Raw genomic sequence first — 19,684 nt, 5'->3', positions numbered from 1 at the left:
CGCCACACATAGCCTTTTGCTTTTAGGCCAAAAGGTTCAATTTTGGTCTCATCTGACCAGAGCACCTTCTTCCACATGTTTGCTGTGTCCCCCACATGGCTTATCGCAAACTGAAAATGGGACTTCTTATGGCTTTCTTTCAACAATGGCTTTCTTCTTGCCACTCTTTCATAAAGGCCAGATTTGTGAAGCACACAACTAATAGTTGTCCTGTGGACAGATTCTCCCACCTGAGCTGTGGATCTCTGCAGCTCCTCCAGAGTTACCACGGGCCTCTTTGCTGCTTATTGGATTAATGCGATGTTTGCCCGGCCTGTCAGTTTAGGTGGACAGCCATGTCTTGGTAGGTTTGCAGTTGTGCCATACTCTTTCCATTTTCGGATTTTGGATTGAACAATGCTCTGTGAGATGTTCAAAGCTTGGGATATTTTTTATAACCTAACCCTGCTTTAAACTTCTCCACAACTTTATCCCTGACCTGTCTGGTGTGTTCCTTGGCCTTCATGATGCGGTCTGTTCACTAAGGTTCTCCAAGGCTGCTTTCACACCGAGGCATCGGCGGTAAAGAGCCGCTATTTTTAGCAGCGCCTTACTGCCGTTTTTGTGGAGGTTTTCGGCCACTAGCAGGGTGCTTTTAACCCCCGCTAGCAGCCAAAAAAGGGTTAAAAGGACCCGCAAATCGCACTTTGCCGGTGCTGCCCATTCATTTTAATGGGCAGGGGCGCTTTAGGAGCGGTGTGTATACACCACTCCTTCACCGCTCCAAAGATGCTGTTTGCAGGAGTTTTTTTTAACATCTTGCCAACGCATCGCCTTAGTGTGAAAGCACTTGGGCTTTCACACTGAGACTGCAGGGGAGCCTTTTTCAGGTGCTTTACAGGCACTATTTTTAGCCCAAACACGCCTGAAAAACGTCTCAGTGTGAAAGAGTTCTTAAAAACCTCTGAAGGCATCACAGAACAGCTGTATTTACACTGAGAATAAATTACACACAGGTGGACTCTATTTACTAATTAGATGACTTTTGTAGGCATTTGGTTCCACTAGATTTTAATTGAGGTATTAAGAGTAAAGGGGGCTGAATACAAATGCACGCCACACTTTTCAGATACTTATTTCTAAAAAAATTTGACTTTAACTTCATAATTATGTGCCACTTTGTGTTGGTCTGTCACATAAAATCCCAAAAAAATACATTTATATTTTTGGTTGTGACACGACAAAATGAGGAAACATTCAAGGGGGTATGAATTCTTTTTCAAGGCACTGTATCTTTTGATTTATTGTTCATCAAATAGTGTTTGTTTCTTTTGTGTACCAACGGGCAATTTCTGTGGGGCGGACTCATGCACAAGGTGCAGGGGAACATCCCAGATTTGGATCCAAGAACCCTGGATCTAGATACTTAATTTTTATTAGTTGAGATAAGTACATATGTCTACTTTATATATGTATACTTTGTCTATAACCAAATTACAGCGTTGCTCCTTGGAAATGATGTGTATGCTGAAAGGGAATTATCTTAAGAAGGTTACCAATCGTGATGGCCAAATACAACAGATGCAAAAATGCCATACTTAGAACAGAAAGAAGTACAAGAATAGAAAATTACAACAGGAAAATCATAGTGAATAAAAATAAAATATTAATTAGGGATTTGTTGGCTTACAACAATGGCCAAGTATACAAATGGCACACAACACATATACCTAGAACTCATGAGGTATGGTGTTATCAGAAAAATAAATCTACACATAAAAAGGTACTGAATCCGATAATGACCTTTCCTCCCTCTCTTCTGTTTCTTCACAGCATATGGCAGAATCTCAAGAACCTGTCACAGAACACACAGTCAGAAGAAAATTTAAAGGTAGTGGTGGGTATAGATTACATTAAACACAAGTCAAAAGGTCAAAACACCAGTAACATCAGATCAGACAATTTGGCACACCTAATATAGTAGGGCTAGGCCCCCGGGTGCCACTGACGCAGGCTTCTACTCAAAATTTGGGTACCCCCATACAGTTTGGAGGGTCCCACCAATATATAGAACAATTCACTTTCTCTCAATCACTTGGTACATCGGGGAATCAGTAAACATGAACACTACTCATTTACCTCAAACTGCTTCACTTGTAAATCTAGGTGGTGGCAATCAGCAAACAAGTATTAATCATAGGATAGAGGGATGTTAAACCCCAGGCATTGGTCCTTTTGGGGGGGGATCATCCCCCAACATAAGGATCACAGAAAGTCAAGCCATTTGGATCAGTATGTGATCAGATGGATTTAGAGCAGAATGAGTTACAATTAATTTAATTTCATATTTTCTAACTGAAGATGAGTTAACGGTGTTGAAATTAAGTTTGAGGTTTTTTCCCAAGCTATTCAAGATTTGTATTTATTTGCAAGGAAGTTCACTTTTCACTTAAACCTCTTCCTGCCTAAAAGGTAAAATAAATGTTAATGCCCAAGCACAATTTTGCAACTTTGACATGCGTTAGTAAAACCATACATAACATCACAACGACTGTGTGTATCCAGGTGGATTATACCTTGTTTTTTCATGACAAATTGGGCTTTACTTTGGTGATAAAATGGTAACGAATATCTCTGGATTTTTTTTTATTATGAAAGGGCCCAAAATAGTAAAAATATATATTTTTTACATTTAGCTGTATATTTCTTGCTATGACCATAATTTACCACCAAAGAACAACAAAAAATACATTCTCCTGCTTCTGCCGATCACAGTAAAACCACATATGTGTATGTTAGTAACAGGGCCCAGAAACAATGGTGCGCATTTTGCATTTTTTTCTACCCTGCCTAAAAACACACCAAGGATATAAATTTAAACTTTTTTTTATTTCTACCCAAAATATCATGCTGACTGTGACCTTTGACCCAACCTTAACCCTAATCCTGGCAAACCTTGATTTTTTTTTTGTTATTTTTACACACTTTTTTTTATTTACAGCTTCATCTCCTGCAAGAAGAGGAAGATACAGTGTATCTTCTTCTCCATTCAGAAAAGTAAGTAAACACGGGACGGGCTCACGTGACTGATTATATTGATAGCCAATTCGAGGCCATCACATTGATCAGGTGTCCCAGGTCCCGATTGTTGGTGAGAGCCTGGTCTCTTTGCTGGGAGCACGCTGTGCGGCATGCTCCTAGCACAAAGAGATACGCAAATATGCGGCCCCATGGAGAAAAAGACACCTCTGTGACGCCACATATATGCGTACGGTCGGCAGGAAGGGGTTAATGTACTCCAAGGAGAAAACACCTTACCAGAAAGTAAGGGATAGAAGACCTGGAAGTTTGGAATAATTTTACCATCAATGATATTAGGGCATTGAAAGATTTGATCTCCATATGGGAGGAGGGTAATCCCGATGAGCAAACCCAGGCAAAAACATAAGATTGAGCTTTTACCAATACTAGGCAATCAGTCAAAAAAAAAAATCTATATTCATGCCAATATTGTGGTCTTTATGCATTTAGAAAAAAAAAAACTCACATTGTTGTGAAACCCTAGGACAAATGAGGCAATATGGTGGTTATGGATCGTACAGGCTATAAGGATTTGTGTCTTAGGATTTTGACAAACCCAGCATGGCATCAGCCTATTGATCAATCAGTTGTCACACAGTTTCAACAGGTGTTTTATATTATGTTGAACCAGGCCTATGAGCAGGGAATTAACAATCAAGAAACAATGAATTTAGGTAAAGTACAGCATCCAAAAATTCCAACCTTCTACGCGTTACCCAAAACTCACAAAAGCCTGATTATGCCCCCTAGCTGCCCCATAGTATCTGGAATATGCAATTTAATGGAGAGAGCCAGTCATATGGTAGATGACTGTCTACAGCCACATAACAGCTCTCCCTTCCTATATTCAAGACACGCAGGATAGGTTTAGAGCAATCAAAGGCGAATATATACCAGCTAAGGCTTAGTTTGTTACTATGGATGTAGAGGTGCTCCATCCCACATGCAAAGAGAGAAGAATTAATTGGGAAATTCCATCAGGAAAGAGACAGTACCTATTCTCCCTAGGAATGTTTTTCTCCCAGTTCCTCCAGGTGCAGGAGGTGGCAATGGGGACGCAGTGTGCCCCCACTGTATGCAAACGTGTACCTACAGGCTGTTTATCGGTGATCTGGAGTCACTGTGGTACCGGCACCACATTTTTATGTGGTGCAGGTACACAATAACATTTTCTTGATTTGGGCTGGAAGAAGACAAGAACTTAAAACGGAGCTCCACCTAAAAGGGGAAGTTCCGCTTGTCTGCCTCCCCCCCCCCCCCCCCCCACTGCCACATTTGGCACCTTGTGGGGGGGGGATGGATAACTGGTTCTGACAAACTCAGCCAGAAGTTCGACCGGCAGTTCGATTTGTGCATGCACAGTAGAAAATTGGCTGAGGCTTCCCTGCCAGTTCCCCTTACCCAAGACTGCGGCACAAGCACCCAAGAGCGATTCAATAATAGGCTTGGGTGCGAACACTGCGGGAATCCCTGGACAGTGCCCTAATAGTAAAAGTCAGCAACTACAATATTTGTTTTTTGGTGGGGGGCCTGGAGCTCCACTTTAAAGAACTCATGTGTGAATTGCATAGTAATGAACATAATCTTAAAAATTCACTATTAAACGTAATGAACAAATTAAATTTTTGGACATTTGTCTTATGGTACAAACAGATTCCACCTTGTTTCAAATTTGTACAGGAAGCCTGATTCAACTAATACCTTCTTGCCTGCTCAAAGTACTAAAAAGTATCCCATATCGGTAGTACCTGCATTTAAAACAAAATTGCATGCAAGAAGATGATTTTATTATACATGCACATCTATTACAGAACTGTCTTTTTGACTATACATCTGGTGGGTTCAATATTATGACCTTTTCTGGAGCAGCTAGATGCATATGTATGTATATGCTATTGATGGGATGAAAAACCATAGAGGTTATGTTTAATATCAAGTATATTTGACAATAAATAGTTTTTCTCTTACTTAATATACAACATGGCATTAGACTTATTATGAGGGCATATACACACACATCTAGTTAGATTGTTAATCCTTTCTAAAGCATAGACATCGGTCTTCAAAATCGTATTAAAAATGTCCGCCGTCAGAACGGACTTCGGTCTCCAAAATCTCATTAAAAATGGCCGCCGTAGATTTGCGCGCAGGCCTATTAGGAACACTATACACTATAAAATATAGGTATGAATGTGAGTTAGGGACCTTAGATTGTAAGCTCCTTGAGGGTATAGGGACTGATGTGAATGTATAATATATATATGTAAAGCGCTGCGTAAATTGACGGCGCTATATAAGTACCTGAAATAAATAAATAAATAAAAATAAATAAAATGACGGGAGGTGTAGCAAGATGGACACTCCAGATGATGTCTTGAGTGTTGAAATGAGTAGGATGGAGTTAGAGTACGTCTTTGCGTCACTTCAGGTCAAGGGCGCAAATGTTTGTTTACTCGGCGCCTGCATCATTTAAACTCTTTGCTTGTAATTTTTAATCAAAATGTGAGTATATCTCCAATATATATATATATATATATATATATATATATATATATATATATATATATATATATATATATATATATAAACAATTTAAAAGTGGTATCACGCTATGGGCATTCCTTTCTCTTCTATGTGGTAACCTGGCAGAATGCCATTAGCAATTTACAGACCGTTCAGCTGGTTCCAGAGTTCTATACAGTGGCATAAACTGTGGCTGCGCAGTACCCCTGGGGGGGGTAAGGCCATCTGGTGAGTGCAATTTCATTACGAGCATGGATAAGATCACCAGCACTACAAATGGCATTAACCTTGCATAGCACCAGACACTGTTTGAGAGCACAAGTCACTTTGTTTATCGTATTAATGGACTAAGATTTTTCAGTTTGTTTTTTGCACATCCTTCTTTCACAGTGGGATTGTATTTTGTATATTTTGCAAATTTCTTCATATAAAACTTTGTTTCATCATTGTATGTTCATTTAATTGGGATGTTGCAACAGAGGGTCAAACACCCATGCTTTTTTTTCCATATATAAGGAACAAACCAGTGTATGAAAACTGAGGACAATTATCCTTACACATGTCACTAGCACTAGTTTCCATCCTCTTTTTTGTGGGCACCCTGCACATTGCAAAGGTTGCAACACAAAAGCACCTATCAATCTAAATAAGGTTTTTTGGAGTCACCTTCAAAAGGCATCTTATGCTGCCCCTTGCAGCAAGTGTAATACTTTCAGCACATACCTCTTATTGCAACCTTGCAGAGGGTGCAACACAAAATTACCTATCACTCTAAATAAGCTTTTTTTCTACTCACCTTCATAGGTATCTTGAGCTGCACTATGCAGCGAGTGTAACACTTTTAGCACTTATCCATTATGTGATTTTATTGTCACAAATATACAATATATTTTGAAGATTTTAGTCTTTTGACCACATCCATAGCACTTTAATTAGGTCTCCTCAAAGGAATAGCGCCACACCTACACCCTCCCCAATTAATACATTAATTTGATATGTTGGGTTGAATGGATATCAATAAAAGTTTTTTTTTATCCGACGTACAGGGAGTACACTCCTCACATTTTTGTAAATATTTTATTATATCTTCATGTGACAAAACTGAAGAAATTACACTTTCCAAACATATGAAGTGGTGACTATACAGCTTGTATAACCATGTAAATTTGCTGTCCCCTCAAAATAACTCAACACACAGCCATTAATGTCTAAACCACTGGCAACAAAAGGGAGTACACCCCTAGGTGAAAATGTCCAAATTGGACCCAATTAGCCATTTTCCTCTCCCTGGTGTCACGTGACTCATTAGTGTTACAAGGTTGCAGGTGTAAATTTGGTGTTATCGCTCTCTCTCTCATACCGGTCACTGGAAGTTCAACATGGCACCTCATGGCAAAGAAATCTCTGAGGATCTGAAAAAAAGAATTGTTGCTCTACAAAAAGATGGCCTAGGCTATAAGAAGATTGACAAGACCCTGAAACTGAGCTGCAGCATGGTAGCCAAGACCGTACAGTGGTTTAGCAGGACAGGTTCCACTCAGAACAGGCCTCGCCATGGTCAGCGTCATATCCATAGGTTGTCTTTGGGAAATAGAAGTATGAGTGCTGCCGGCATTTCTGCAGAGGTTGAAGGGGTTGGGGGGGGGTCAGCCTGTCAGTGCTCAAACCATACACCGCACGCTGCATCAAATCAGTCTGCATGGCGGTCTTCCCAGAAGGAAGCCTCTTCTAAAGATGATGCACAAGAAAGCCTGCAAAACAGTTTGCTGAAGACAAGCAGACTAAAGACATAGATTACTGGAACCATGTCCTGTGGTCTGATGAGACCTCTTGGAGAAATCTTTTAGGTGGAGAGAAGTAAAAATAAAAAAATAAAATGGTTGCATAAGTGTGCATATCCTTAAACGAATACTTTGTTGAAACACTTTTTGATATTGCAGCACTCACTCTTTTTGGGTATGAGTCTATCAGCATGGCACATATTGACTTTCCAGTATTTACCCACTCTTCTTTGGAAAAACACTCCAAATCTGTCAGATTGCAAGGGCATCTCCTGTGCAAAGCCCTCCTCAGATCACCCCACAGATTTTCAATCGGATTCAGGTCTGGCCTCTGGCTGGGCCATTCTAAAACTCTGATGTTTTAGAAAATTAAGGTAATTGTTCCGTGCTATGGACCTAATAATATGTATGTTTAACCACTGTAGCTCCAGGTTTCATCCCCTTTGAGACCAGGCCATTTTTGCGATACGGCACTGCGTTGCTTTAACAATTGCACATTCATGCTACACTGTACCCAAGGTATTTGATCACTTCTGCCGTTTTTATTTTTTGCGCCAACAAAAAAAGTCCGACAATTTAAAAAAAAAAAAAAAACTACCGTATTTATCGGCGTATAACACGCACCCCAAGTTTAGGAGGGAATTTTAAGGAAAAAAATGTTTTAAGGAAAAAAACTTACATTTAAATGCCCATCAATGCAGCCTTGCACAGCATCCATCTGCATGCTTGTCCAGTGTCATTTGCAGCCTTGTCAGTGTCATTTGCAGGCTTGGTGTCATTTGCAGCCTTGCAGCTTTGTCAGTGCCCATCTGCAACTTTGTGTCCATTTGCAGCCTTGCCCAGGCTGCAGTTAAACTGCAGTGACTTGTCAGTGTCACTGCATTTTGAAAATGGCGCCGCCGGTGCCGAGATACATAGCCGTGACTTGAGGCGGCTCTCGGCCACTTTCAGCTCCACTCGTAGTCCCACCCGGGATGGGCGGGACTGAGTGAAGCGAGCGCCGCCCATATACAGATAGCTGAGTGTACTCGGCTAGGTTCGGTTAGCTCCGCTCACAGTCACGCCCAGTCCCTGTGTCCATCATAGGGCGGGACTGGGTGTGACTGTAAGCGGAGCTAGCCGAACCTAGCCGAGTATACTCGGCTATCTGTATATGGGCGGCGCTGGCTCCGCTCACAGTCACGCCCATCCCGGGCGGGACGAGTGGAGCCGAAAGTGGCCGAGAGCCGCCGCAAGTCACGGCTATGTATCTCGGCGCCGGTGGCGCCATTTTCAAACTCCGCTATATATGTATATTGGCGGCCGGCGATCGCTCCGCTCACAGTCAGCGGGGGATCGCAGGGGATCGGCGTATAACACGCACCCGCGATTTTACCCTAATTTTAAGGGGAAAAAAGTGTGTGTTATACGCCGATAAATACGGTATTTAACTTTCTGCTATAAAACCCATCCAAAAAATAAGCGTATATTGATTGGTTTGCGCAAATGTTATCGCGTCTACAAACTATGGAATATTTTTTATAGCATTTTTATTTTTACTAATAATGGCAGCAATCAGCTATTTTTAGCGAGACTGCGACATTGCGGTGGTCAAACTGGGCACTAAGTGAGACTTTTTGGGGACCAGTGACACTAATACAGTAATCAGTGCGAAAAAAATGCACTGTCACTGTATAAATGAGACTGGCAGAGAAGGGGTTAACATCGGGGTTATCAAAGGGTTAAGTGTGCTCCTAGGGAGTGATTTCTAACTGTTTGGGGGATGGTTTAACTGGAGCAAGAGAGGGATCTGCGTTCCTGATTAGCAGGAACACAAGATCTCTCTTTTCCTCTCTGACAGAACGGCGGTCTGCCTTGTTTACATAGGCAGACCGCCATTCTGCCTCTACAGAAAATGATCGGCGGGTCCTGGCGGCCATCACGCGCCCCCCAGACCCAGAAGAGGAAACAACGTATAGGTACGTTGTCTCACACAACCAGCCCGCCCTGCCGCATTGTATGTGCTGTGGGCGGTCCGAAAGCGGTTAAAGCTGCTGCCCCCACTGCAAAACAGCTACCTAGGTAGATGTAAGGAATGAATAGAGGAGAAAAATAAAGTGGAGTGGTGCTGCTATTGGAATATCATAAACATGTAAACATGCATAGGTTATAAGATAAGAAGCATATATTAAAAATGAAAACTATACAAAATTAAATTTGTGTTGCATAATCTGTGTGACAAAGGAGTATAAAACCTATAAAATGTCCTATTGACGTGAGTGTGCTGATAAAATACATATATCAAACATGCACAAAACAAAAGTGCCTACAAAATCTTCAACACAAAATAAAAAGTGCTGTATTTATAATTCAGTATAAAGTCCATAGGTGAAAAAAGCGATAGCTTACTGCGTGCCCACCGGATGATCATACCTACAGTAACACACCTGATTTTACTCTATCACTTTCTATATTTCCTCCTTCTTTCCTCTTTCTCTTCTTCAAAGTAAGTTGGCAATAGCAGATAATGCTGCTTGTCAAGATCTAGTAAGGTTATAAACGCACCATAGTTCTGCTCACACAAGAATTTCTGACTGAAAGTCAAATAGTTTAACAGTTCATGCATTTGAGCATTGGAATGATACCTGGCTATGAAGATTTTGATAAAAGTCATGGTTCAACCATTACTGTACCCAGGTTATCTGTATTTTTGTTATTATTGCCTACTGAAACACTTTTCAAAACAGGCAGTTGCATCTGCAAATATTCTGTTATACATTCAATTTAATAAACTTTGAATGAAAAAACAAAGTGATAGCTGCCAACTGCCAAAGTCTGTAAACAAGCTGAGCGGGTGAAATTGCTGCAAAACTCCACACGATCAAACGGTGTCTGTGTTTCACTCGTGCTCCCTTTTGCCGTTGCAGATTAATCTCCCCACTAAGGGGGTAACCCGCATTCACAGCTACACAGGTAGATCCGTTCTAGGCAGGTACCTCTGTCTCCTTAATTATATCTTGCCTTAGTAGTGACATGTAAAAGCAATGGAAGCCTCCATAGTGTAACTCTGCAAATCATTTTTATTATACACAAGTAAATATTGCACTTACATCAACACAGATACTGATAAGTGTTTATAAAACCAAAAACCAGGAAGTCCAGGGCTCCTTGCACTCCACGGGCTCAAAACTGGATGTGTGACGCAATGACGCTCTAGCTCCCCCTTATGCGTTTTGTCACTAAGACGTCAGATGAAGCTTTTAAGGAAGCTTTAAAATTGCTATGATCGAAAGGGGCTGGTTACCTGTTCTCATATACTGTATAGTTGAAATGTTCTTAAAGGGTAACTCCACTTTAATGTAATTGAATGTTATTAAAAATGACCTTTCCTTTTCAATCTGCAGCTCTGTAATTTTCTGAAAATACAATGCAATATGGCTACCTGGTTGACACCGAATGTTTACAGAATGGCCCCCAGAGATGTCATTTCCTGTTTGTGTGATTGGCTCAGCAATTTTCCCAGAAGTCTGCCCTAAGATGCAAGTAAGATTTCAGGCTTCCCTTGCAACACAAAGGTCACTTTAGACGTGATTTCCTATTGGAAGTATCTCACCAAAAAGGGATGCAGGCCCAGCATCTTTGCTCATTAGAGCCCTGCAGGTGCACAGCTGATTGATCATAATGAAACCACTCCCGTTAAATTCACTTTCCCACATGGATACAGGCAAACGCACAGGGATTTCTTCAGAATAACAAAAAGGTAGGAAAGTTTGTTAAAATCCTTGCAATGTACTTAGAGCACCCAGAGGAGAATGTTTTTTTCTCAACAAAAGTGGAGTTACACTTTAAAACATACAGTCTTTGTTATTTTATTTGTAATAAAAATTTAAAAAGCATGTTTAGTTTATTTACTGAATAAGCTGAACTTTTTTCCAAGCATACCACTTTTATATACACTGGGAACAAAATGATTTTCAATTTGTAAAACTACTCCACACTGAATTTTTTCCCAAAATTTCCATTTTTTCCCAGAAAAAAAAAAAAAAAATATAGAGTTAGGTACCTGGTAACTCTTTTTCTAAGAAGTCTTCCAGGGCAGCATCCTAGAGATAGGCTCCTCCTCCCTGAAACAGGAAACACATTTAGTTGAACCATTATAAATTTCACAGTCTTACCTGCGTGCCTCAGTTGTATTAAAACACCGAAGGAAATCTCAGTAAGCTTAAAGCTCCCCCATTGTACCTGGTATTTGTCATTTAAGGGTGGGGACTAGTGCTGCCCTGGAAGACTTCTTAGAAAAAGAGTTACCAGGTACCCAAATCTATTTTCTCGAATCGTCTTCCAGGGCAGCACTAGAGAGGATGTATCAAGCAATACTTACTAGGGTGGGGACAGAGACTGGAGCACCTCACGACCAAATGTCTGGTCTTGGTTGGACAGCTGGTCTATACGGTACTGCCTTGCAAAGGTACTGAAGCTTGACCATATCGCTGCCCTGCAGATCTGCTCCAGAGTTGCCCCTGCTTTCTGTGTGACTGAGGTTGCCCAGGCTCTGGTTGTGTGTGCTCTGATCCCGCTTGGAGGGGTGAGATTTTGTGCCTCATAGGTCATCTGTATGGCCATTCTTATCCATCTGCTGATGGTATTCTTGGATGTTTGCTTCCCTTTAATTCCCGCATAGAGGACAAAAAGAGAGGTCGTTCTTCGCCAATCCTTTATTCTTTCGAGATATGTTATGTGTGTGATTCTTATATCGAGTTTGTTGTGTTTCTTCTTTTGCTGTCCATAGTTTTTGGAAGCGAAGGGTAGACCTTGGGTAGAAAAGCCGGGTCTGGCAAGAGAATTGATTTGTATAACTGTATTAGGCAGTATGGTGCTATTATAGAAAGGGTTTGAATTTCGCTCACTCTTCTGGCTGATACTAGGGCCACAAGAAGTACCGTTTTTAGAGTGAGGTTTAGAGGTCGACCGATATATCGGCCGGCCGATATATCGGCCGATATTTGGCGTTTTTTACTTAATCGGCATCGGCCGATTGTGCTGATAAAAAAGGCCGATTATAACTTCAGCCGTGACTTGCAAATGACTTCTGTAATATAAGTCAATGCAAGTTGCCTGAAAGTTATCTTCTCTCCTTCTCTGGGCAGCCTGCCAAGTCTGATAAGAAGATACATTTGTATCTCTTCAAGTTCTTTTTTATCAATAGACTGAACTCCGTGGAGAAGTTTTCAGTTTAACCATTTAAAGACTAAATCTTTTCTGACACTTGTTGCTTACAAGTAAAAATCCTGTATTTTCTGCTAGAAAATCACTTAGAACCCCCAAACATTATATATATTTTTTTTAGCAGAGACCCTAGGGAATAAAATAGCGGTTGTTGCAATATTTTATGTCACACGGTATTTGCGCAGCGGTCTTTCAAACGCAATTTAAAAAAAAAATACACTAATAAATTAAAAAAAAAAACTAAGCAGTAAAGTTAGCCCATTTTTTTTTGTCCAAAAGTTTTGATTACCTGTTTTTGTGTATTAATTTTTAAGATATAGTTTTTTTTTTATATTTTTTTTAATCTAAATTCTACATACAAGTGAACTGATTGGAGGTTTGTTTTGTTTAATAAATGTTTAAATGTAAAAAAAATTTCTGTATCACTTTAGGTTGCTTTCACACTGGAGCGGGCATGCGTTGACGGTAAAACGCTGCTAGTTTTAGCGGCGCTTTACCGTCATTTTAGCGGCGCTATTCGGCTGCTAGCGGGGAGCTTATCACCCAGCAGCAGCCGAGGAAGAGGTTAAATGCGCGCCTGAAGCGCCGCTGCCGAAACGCTTTGCAGGCGCTTTGGCAGCGGTGTGCATTCATTTCAATGGGCAGGAGTGGTGGTATACACCGCTCCAAAGATGCTGCTTGCAGGACTTTTTTTTAACATCCTGCCAGCGCATCGCCTCAGTGTGAAAGCACTCGGGATATCACACTGAGACTGCAGGGGAGCCGTTTTACAGGCACTTTACAGGCGCTATTTTTAGCCCAAAAGCGCCTGAAAAAAGCCCCAGTGTGAAAGGGGTCTAAATGTTAGATTTTATGAGATGAAGGGGAAAAAAAAAAAAAAAATCGGCCTAATATATCGGCCCAAAAAAATCGGCATCACATATCGGCCATCGGCCACTGCGATTTCTAAATATCGGCATCGGCATCGGCCAGAGAAAAACCCATATCGGTCGACCTCTAGTGAGGTTTTTGTCTGAGCTTTCTTTCATCGGTTCGATCCTCTGCAAGTCTGGTGTCCATGAACAAGGAGAGTGCTGCCACTTGTACCTTCAGTATGCTTTAGGAGATATTTTTGTCTGCTCCATCTTGCAGGAAATAATTGTTGGGATTATCCCTCTGTTGGGATGGTTGGTTTTTGTTCCAGGAGATAAACTTTTTCCTCACTTTCTCGTAGATCGCCCTAGTCACATGCTTCCTGCTGTCTAGGATGGTATTGATCACCTTGTCTGACAGCCCTTTGTTCTGAAATCTTACCCTTTCAGTAACCAAGCCGAAAGCTTCACGATTCTGTGATTCGGGTGGTTGACTGGGCCCTGTGATAAGAGATCTGGCCAGCCTGTCAGTGTCAGTTGAGATTGGATGCTGAGGTTCTTCAAGTGGCTGAACCATGCCCTTTGGGGCCAGTGCGGAGCTATTAGTATCACCATTGCTCTCTCTGCCTTTATTTTTTGACTCACTGTTGGTATTATGGCAGTTGGAGGGAATGCATAACACAGTTGCCATCCCCAGCTTTGGCTGAAGGCATCTACTCTGCTGTTACCATCTGTGGGATCCAGTGAGAAGAATGTTGGTGATTTTGCATTCGCTTTGGAGGCAAACAGATCTACCTCGGGTACCCCCACGTTTGGGCGATTTGTACGAAGGTTGTTTGGTTCATCGACCACTCCGTCTGTTTTATAGTCTTCCGACTCAGGAAGTCTGCCAGCGTATTGTCTGTTCCTTTCAGGTGGATGCCTGATGTTGACCTTATGTTTGATTCTGCCCATAATAGGATTGTTTCTGTCAGCTTCATCAAGCTTTGGGACTTTGTCCCTCCTTGCCTGTTTAGGTATGCCACAGTCGTGGCGTTGTCCGATTGTACTTTTACGTCTTTCCCCTGTATTGCTGGTTTGAATGCTTTTAATACTTCCCCCACAGCGTTTAGCTCTCTCATGTTTGAGGAGAATTGGGACCATCTGGAACTCCATTTTCCCTGTGCGCAGAGGCCCTCCATGTGTGCTTCCCAGCCTAGGGCGCTGGCATCGGTGGTGATCCTGACTGGGTCGGATTGAGTCCATTTGCGCCCTTCGAAGCTGATTGAGCCACCATTGGAGTGTTTGGCTGTGGTTGTAACAGGAATGGACTTGTCCAGGGATGAGTGGCTGCCATCCCACCGGGACAGAATGTAATTATGTAGAGGTCTCATGTGAACCTGCGCCCATGTGATGGCTGGGATTGAAGACGTCATTAGTCCTAGCACTGCCATTCCTTGTCTGATTGTAATGGCGTTGGTCCCTCTTAGGCTGGATTCACACCTATGCATTTTTAGTGCTTTTTGGATTTTGCAGATTTGCACTACAGTCCACTTAACATGGTTTCCTATGGAACACTTTCTGTAGTGCAAATCTGCAAAATGCAAAAAGCACTAAAAATGCATAGGTTTGAATCCAGCCTTAAAGAGGTTACTGCCTGCGTGATTTTTTCGTTCTTTTCTTTCATTGGGAAGGTTGTGGTTAGTCTGGAATTCAGTACATAGCCCAATATACCACTCTCTGGCTTGGGGTCATCTGTGATTTTTCTGCATTCACTATCCATCCCAGGTTTTGCAGATAGGACATACTTGTGCGCAGGTTGTTCTGTAGGGTCTCTGCTGAATCTGCAAAGAACAGTAGATCATCTAGGTATTGTATTATTCCAATGCCTTGATGTCTTAGACCTTTTAGCGCTTCTGCCATTATCTTTGAGAAGATTCTGGGTGCTGAAGAGATGCCGAAAGGGAGAGCTGTATATTGCAGGTGCAGAGTGGTTGCTGGCCCTTGTATTGCGAACCTCAGGAATTTTTGGTGATCCTCCTTTATGGGGACATGTAGGTAGGCATCCTGTAGGTCTATTGTCGCCATAAATGTTTCCCGTGGTAGGATGTTTCTGATCGAGTAAATAGACTCCATTCTGAATTTTTTGTATTTTATTCCTCTGCTGAGTGGCTTAAGGTTCAGTATGAGCCTTAGCTTGCCTGACGGTTTTTTCTTTGTAAAGATATGGGAATAAAACCCCCTTTGTTCCTCTTCTTGGAGGTACATGGCAAATCACTTTCTGATCTAGTAGATTCTCCAGAGACTCTAAAAAGGCCTTTGCTCGATCTTCGTCCTTTGGTAGCATGGTTACTAGGTTGGGTGGTGGGTGGAAAATTCTATTGCGTAGTCATGCAATATGGTGCGTATGATGAATTTTTTTGTTGCTTCCATCCACTGTTGGGAAAAAGCTGCGAGTCTGCCCCCCACCAGATGACAGTCATTGTTTTTTGTTCTTTGGGTTAGGAGGCTTGAGGATGAATTCATCCTTGCCTTTTTTGTTTTGTTGTGCCCAGCGCTTCTTTGCTGCCAGCTTGTTGAATTTTTTGAACTGCCGAAAGGGCACCTTGCCTTGTTTCTTTTTGGTTTGGGGAAAACCCTTTTTCTTTGCTGCGGTCCAGTCTAGTACCGTTTTTAGTTCAGGGCCGAACAGTAGTTCTCCAGTGAAAGGAATTCCGCATAGTCTGTTCTTAGAAGGGATATCACCTCCCAAGGATTTCGGCCACAGGGCTCTTCGGGCTGAGTTGAGTAGTGCTGTGGCCCTTGAAGATATTCTGATGGTTTCAGCTGAGGCATCTGCTAGAAAAGCTGCCGCTCTGGTTAGTGTAGGGATGGTTTTTATTAATTTTTCCCTAGGTGTGTCACTTTCCAGTAGTTCTTGAAGCTGGGTTAACCAGATTAGCAAGGTGCGGGCTGTGCAGGTGGAAGCTATAGCCGGATTCAGATTTACAGCCCTTGCTTCCCAGGCCCTCTTCAAAAGGGCTTCTATTTTCTTGTCCATGGGGTCGCTTAAGGTACCAGCGTCGTCAAAGGCCAAGTCAGATTTATTTGTGACTTTTGCCAGAGAGGCATCAACTTTGCGGCATTTAGCCCAGGTTTTGGTGTCTGTCTCTGCAAATGGATATCGCGCTTGACCGCAGCTGGTATGAAGAGTTTTCTCTCTGGGTCTTCCCACTCTTTTTTGACGATATCTTTTAGAATTTGGTGTACAGGAAATGTTCTAGGTTTCCTGGGTTGTAGCCCTTTATACATCTTGTCATGTAGAGTGAGCTCTGCTTTTTTTGTTCTTTAATACCTAGCGTGTCTGCTATAGCTTTGAGAAGGTTATCCGTGTCTTCTCAAAGAAATAAGTTGCCCTCCGAAGCCGGATCTTCCTCCTCAGAGCAAAGTCCAGCCTCTGATTCGGACTGTTCGGATTCCTCCGAATCCTCCTCTTGTTCCTGTCACCTGAAGAAACGCATGTTCCACTGGTAGATTGGGTGCTGGCCTGACTGACGTTTGTTGGCTTTTCTAACTTCTCAATTGCTGAGCGTAGCGGTGCCATGGTGCTCTTTATCTCTTTTTTAAAAGAGCTGAGTAGTTCTCGCAGGTAACCTTGCGACTCTTTGGCCACCATTTTGTCTATGCATTTTTGGCAAAGGGGCTTTTTCCATTCCGGTGAGAACCGGTGGCTGCACGAAGCATGTTTTGTTGCTTTTCGTTTTCCTTTCCTCTGGGGTCTTTGCCTGAAATCAAGCACAAAAAGGTCCCCGTGAGGAAGGTGGTTAAAGACTGCCCGAAAATGGGCAGTTTTTTCAGTGAGGTTAAGACAGAGGTGACCCTGGAGTATTCTGGCTTACCTTGGAGCCGTCCTGGCTTGCAGAATCGGCAGGGTGGAGAAGCGCCAGACATGGTCAGCCACCAGGATCCTCTCCTTAGAAGAGCCTTTTTAACTGCTTCCTGCTTAAGCTCCGGCCCCACCCCCAGCTGACCCTGTGCAGGTTAGTGGATGTACCTGCACATGCCGCAGTTGCTGGTGTCCTTCCTGAAGTTTCATTAGGGAGGGGGACTCTTTTTTTTTAATTTTATCTTTTTTTTTTTTTTTAAATATATATACAGTGGGGACGGAAAGAATTCAGACCCCCTTAAATTTTTCACTCTGTTATATTGCAGCCATTTGCTAAAATCATTTAAGTTCATTTTTTCCCTCATTAATGTACACATAGCACCCCATATTGACAGAAAAACACAGAATTGTTGACATTTTTGCAGATTTATTAAAAAAAAAAAAAAAAAAAACTGAAATATGGTCCTAAGTATTCAGACCCTTTGCTGTGACACTCATATTTAACTCAGGTGCTGTCCATTTCTTCTGATCATTCTTGAGATGGTTCTACACCTTCATTTGAGTCCAGCTGTGTTTAATTATACTGATTGGACTTGATTAGGAAAGCCACACACCTGTCTATATAAGACCTTGCAGCTCACAGTGCATATCAGAGCAAATGAGAATCATGAGGTCAAAGGAACTGCCTGAAGAGCTCAGAAACAGAATCGTGACAAGGCACAGATCTGGCCAAGGTTACAGAAAAATTTCTGCTGCACTTAAGGTTCCTAAGAGCACAGTGGCCTCCATAATCCTCAAATGGAAGACGTTTGGGACGACCAGAACCCTTCCTAGAGCTGGTCGTCCGGCCAAACTGAGCTATCGGGGGAGAAGAGCCTTGGTGAGAGCGGTAAAGAAGAACCGAAAGTTCACTGCGGCTGAGCTCCAGAGATGCAGTCGGGAGATGGGAGAAAGTTGTAGAAAGTCAACCATCACTGCAGCCCTCCACCAGTCGGGGCTTTATGGCAGAGTGGTCCAACGGAAGCCTCTCTTCAGTGCAAGACACACGAAAGCCCGCATGAAGTTTGATAAACACCTGAAGGACTCCAAGATGGTGAGAAATAAGAATATTTGGTCTGATGAGACCAAGATAAGGCCAAAAAGTTCTAATTCTAAGCGGTATGTGTGGAGAAAACCAGGCACTGTTCATCACTTGTCCAATACAGTCCCAACAGTGAAGGATGGTGGTGGCAGCATCATGCCGTGGGGGTGTTTTTCAGCTGCAGGGACAGGACGACTGGTTGCAATAGAGGGAAAGATGAATGCGGCCAAGTACAGGGGTGTCGCGGACACTGGCTGCAAGGACCTTTTTCTGTCCACATTCACCCTGTTATTTGGTATTTCTATATTAATCTTTTATTTTTTTTTAACTTGCCCAATACATGATTCTTGAAAGAGCTGATCACATTAACCTGCAGAGACGAACTGTCTGGTCACCAGGTCTGCCTTAAGTGTTGTGTTAATTAACATGTTAATTATATTATTGTCTTTTAAGTTTTTGCTAGAGGGGAGGGGGGAGTGTCTATGAGTCAGCCCTACCTCGTTATCTAACCCCTTGTGTTAAATGTGTATAAAAAGGCTGTGTTCTGTCCAATAAAGCAGTCAAGATTCTACAAGCTATTATCGACTAGACTTGTATTTACTGCAGCTATAATATTATATCTGTCTGATGGTCATACTGGAGTAAGCGGTGTTATTGACGGAGGCACTCAGTGGAGTGTGGGATAGGATCCGTCACAATTGGTGGCAGCAGTGGGATGCTCCTCTTGCCTATGCACACCCAAATCACCACCGGGACCCCCTGCTCCTAACAGCAGATGGAACATCACTACGCCAGACTCAAGCGCAGCACCTTGAAGGATCTCTTGGAAGCCCGTGGAAAAGTCTCCAGCAACAAATCCAAAGCGACTCTCATCACCGAACTAATGGAGATTGACCAGGCCAGTAACCCACCAGCAGATACCTCAGAGGCGGCAAAGTTCCAGCGTGACGTCCAGTGGCGACTGGCCTTGTATGGTACTCACCCCCCGCAGGAGGTTATCAGTCAAGTGTTAACAGAGGTGTCCCAGCTGCGAATGGCTGAACTCCAGCGGGACCAAGGAGCGTCAGTTATGTTCAACCGGGAAGCTCCAGCGGGCCGCAAAAAGCTACCCTATGCCGCCTTCCGCATGTTTCAAGATGGTGAAGATGAGATGGATGTTTACCTGCAAATGTTTGAGCGTCAATGTAGTCTCCAAGGTGTCAATAAAGCAGATTGGGTCACGCTCCTGGTCAGCCGTCTCACAGGAAGGGCTGCAGAGGCGTACAATAATGTCCCTGATGAGATCAGCCAGGACTATGACCGGGTAAAAGAAAGACTATTGGCTCGCTTCGGCATTACT

The 19,684-nt window shown here is 42.6% G+C and overlaps 1 long non-coding RNA gene across 1 annotated transcript in view; it reads left to right on the top strand.

Moving 5' to 3' along the window:
- Window positions 1-1,806: 1,806 nt before the first annotated feature.
- Window positions 1,807-19,684, top strand: part of LOC141110144 (uncharacterized) — a 137,858-nt gene continuing 119,980 nt past the window's right edge. Inside the window, exon 1 of the long non-coding RNA XR_012236247.1 lies at window positions 1,807-1,870. This is a non-coding gene — a long non-coding RNA (uncharacterized lncRNA). The remainder of the gene's footprint in view (window positions 1,871-19,684) is intronic.

The sequence above is a fragment of the Aquarana catesbeiana genome, linkage group LG10, assembly GCF_042186555.1.
Source record: "Aquarana catesbeiana isolate 2022-GZ linkage group LG10, ASM4218655v1, whole genome shotgun sequence".
Lineage (NCBI taxonomy): Eukaryota > Metazoa > Chordata > Amphibia > Anura > Ranidae > Aquarana > Aquarana catesbeiana.
Note: the sequence above shows the minus strand (reverse complement) of the source record. Positions and strands in the feature narration are given on the sequence as shown.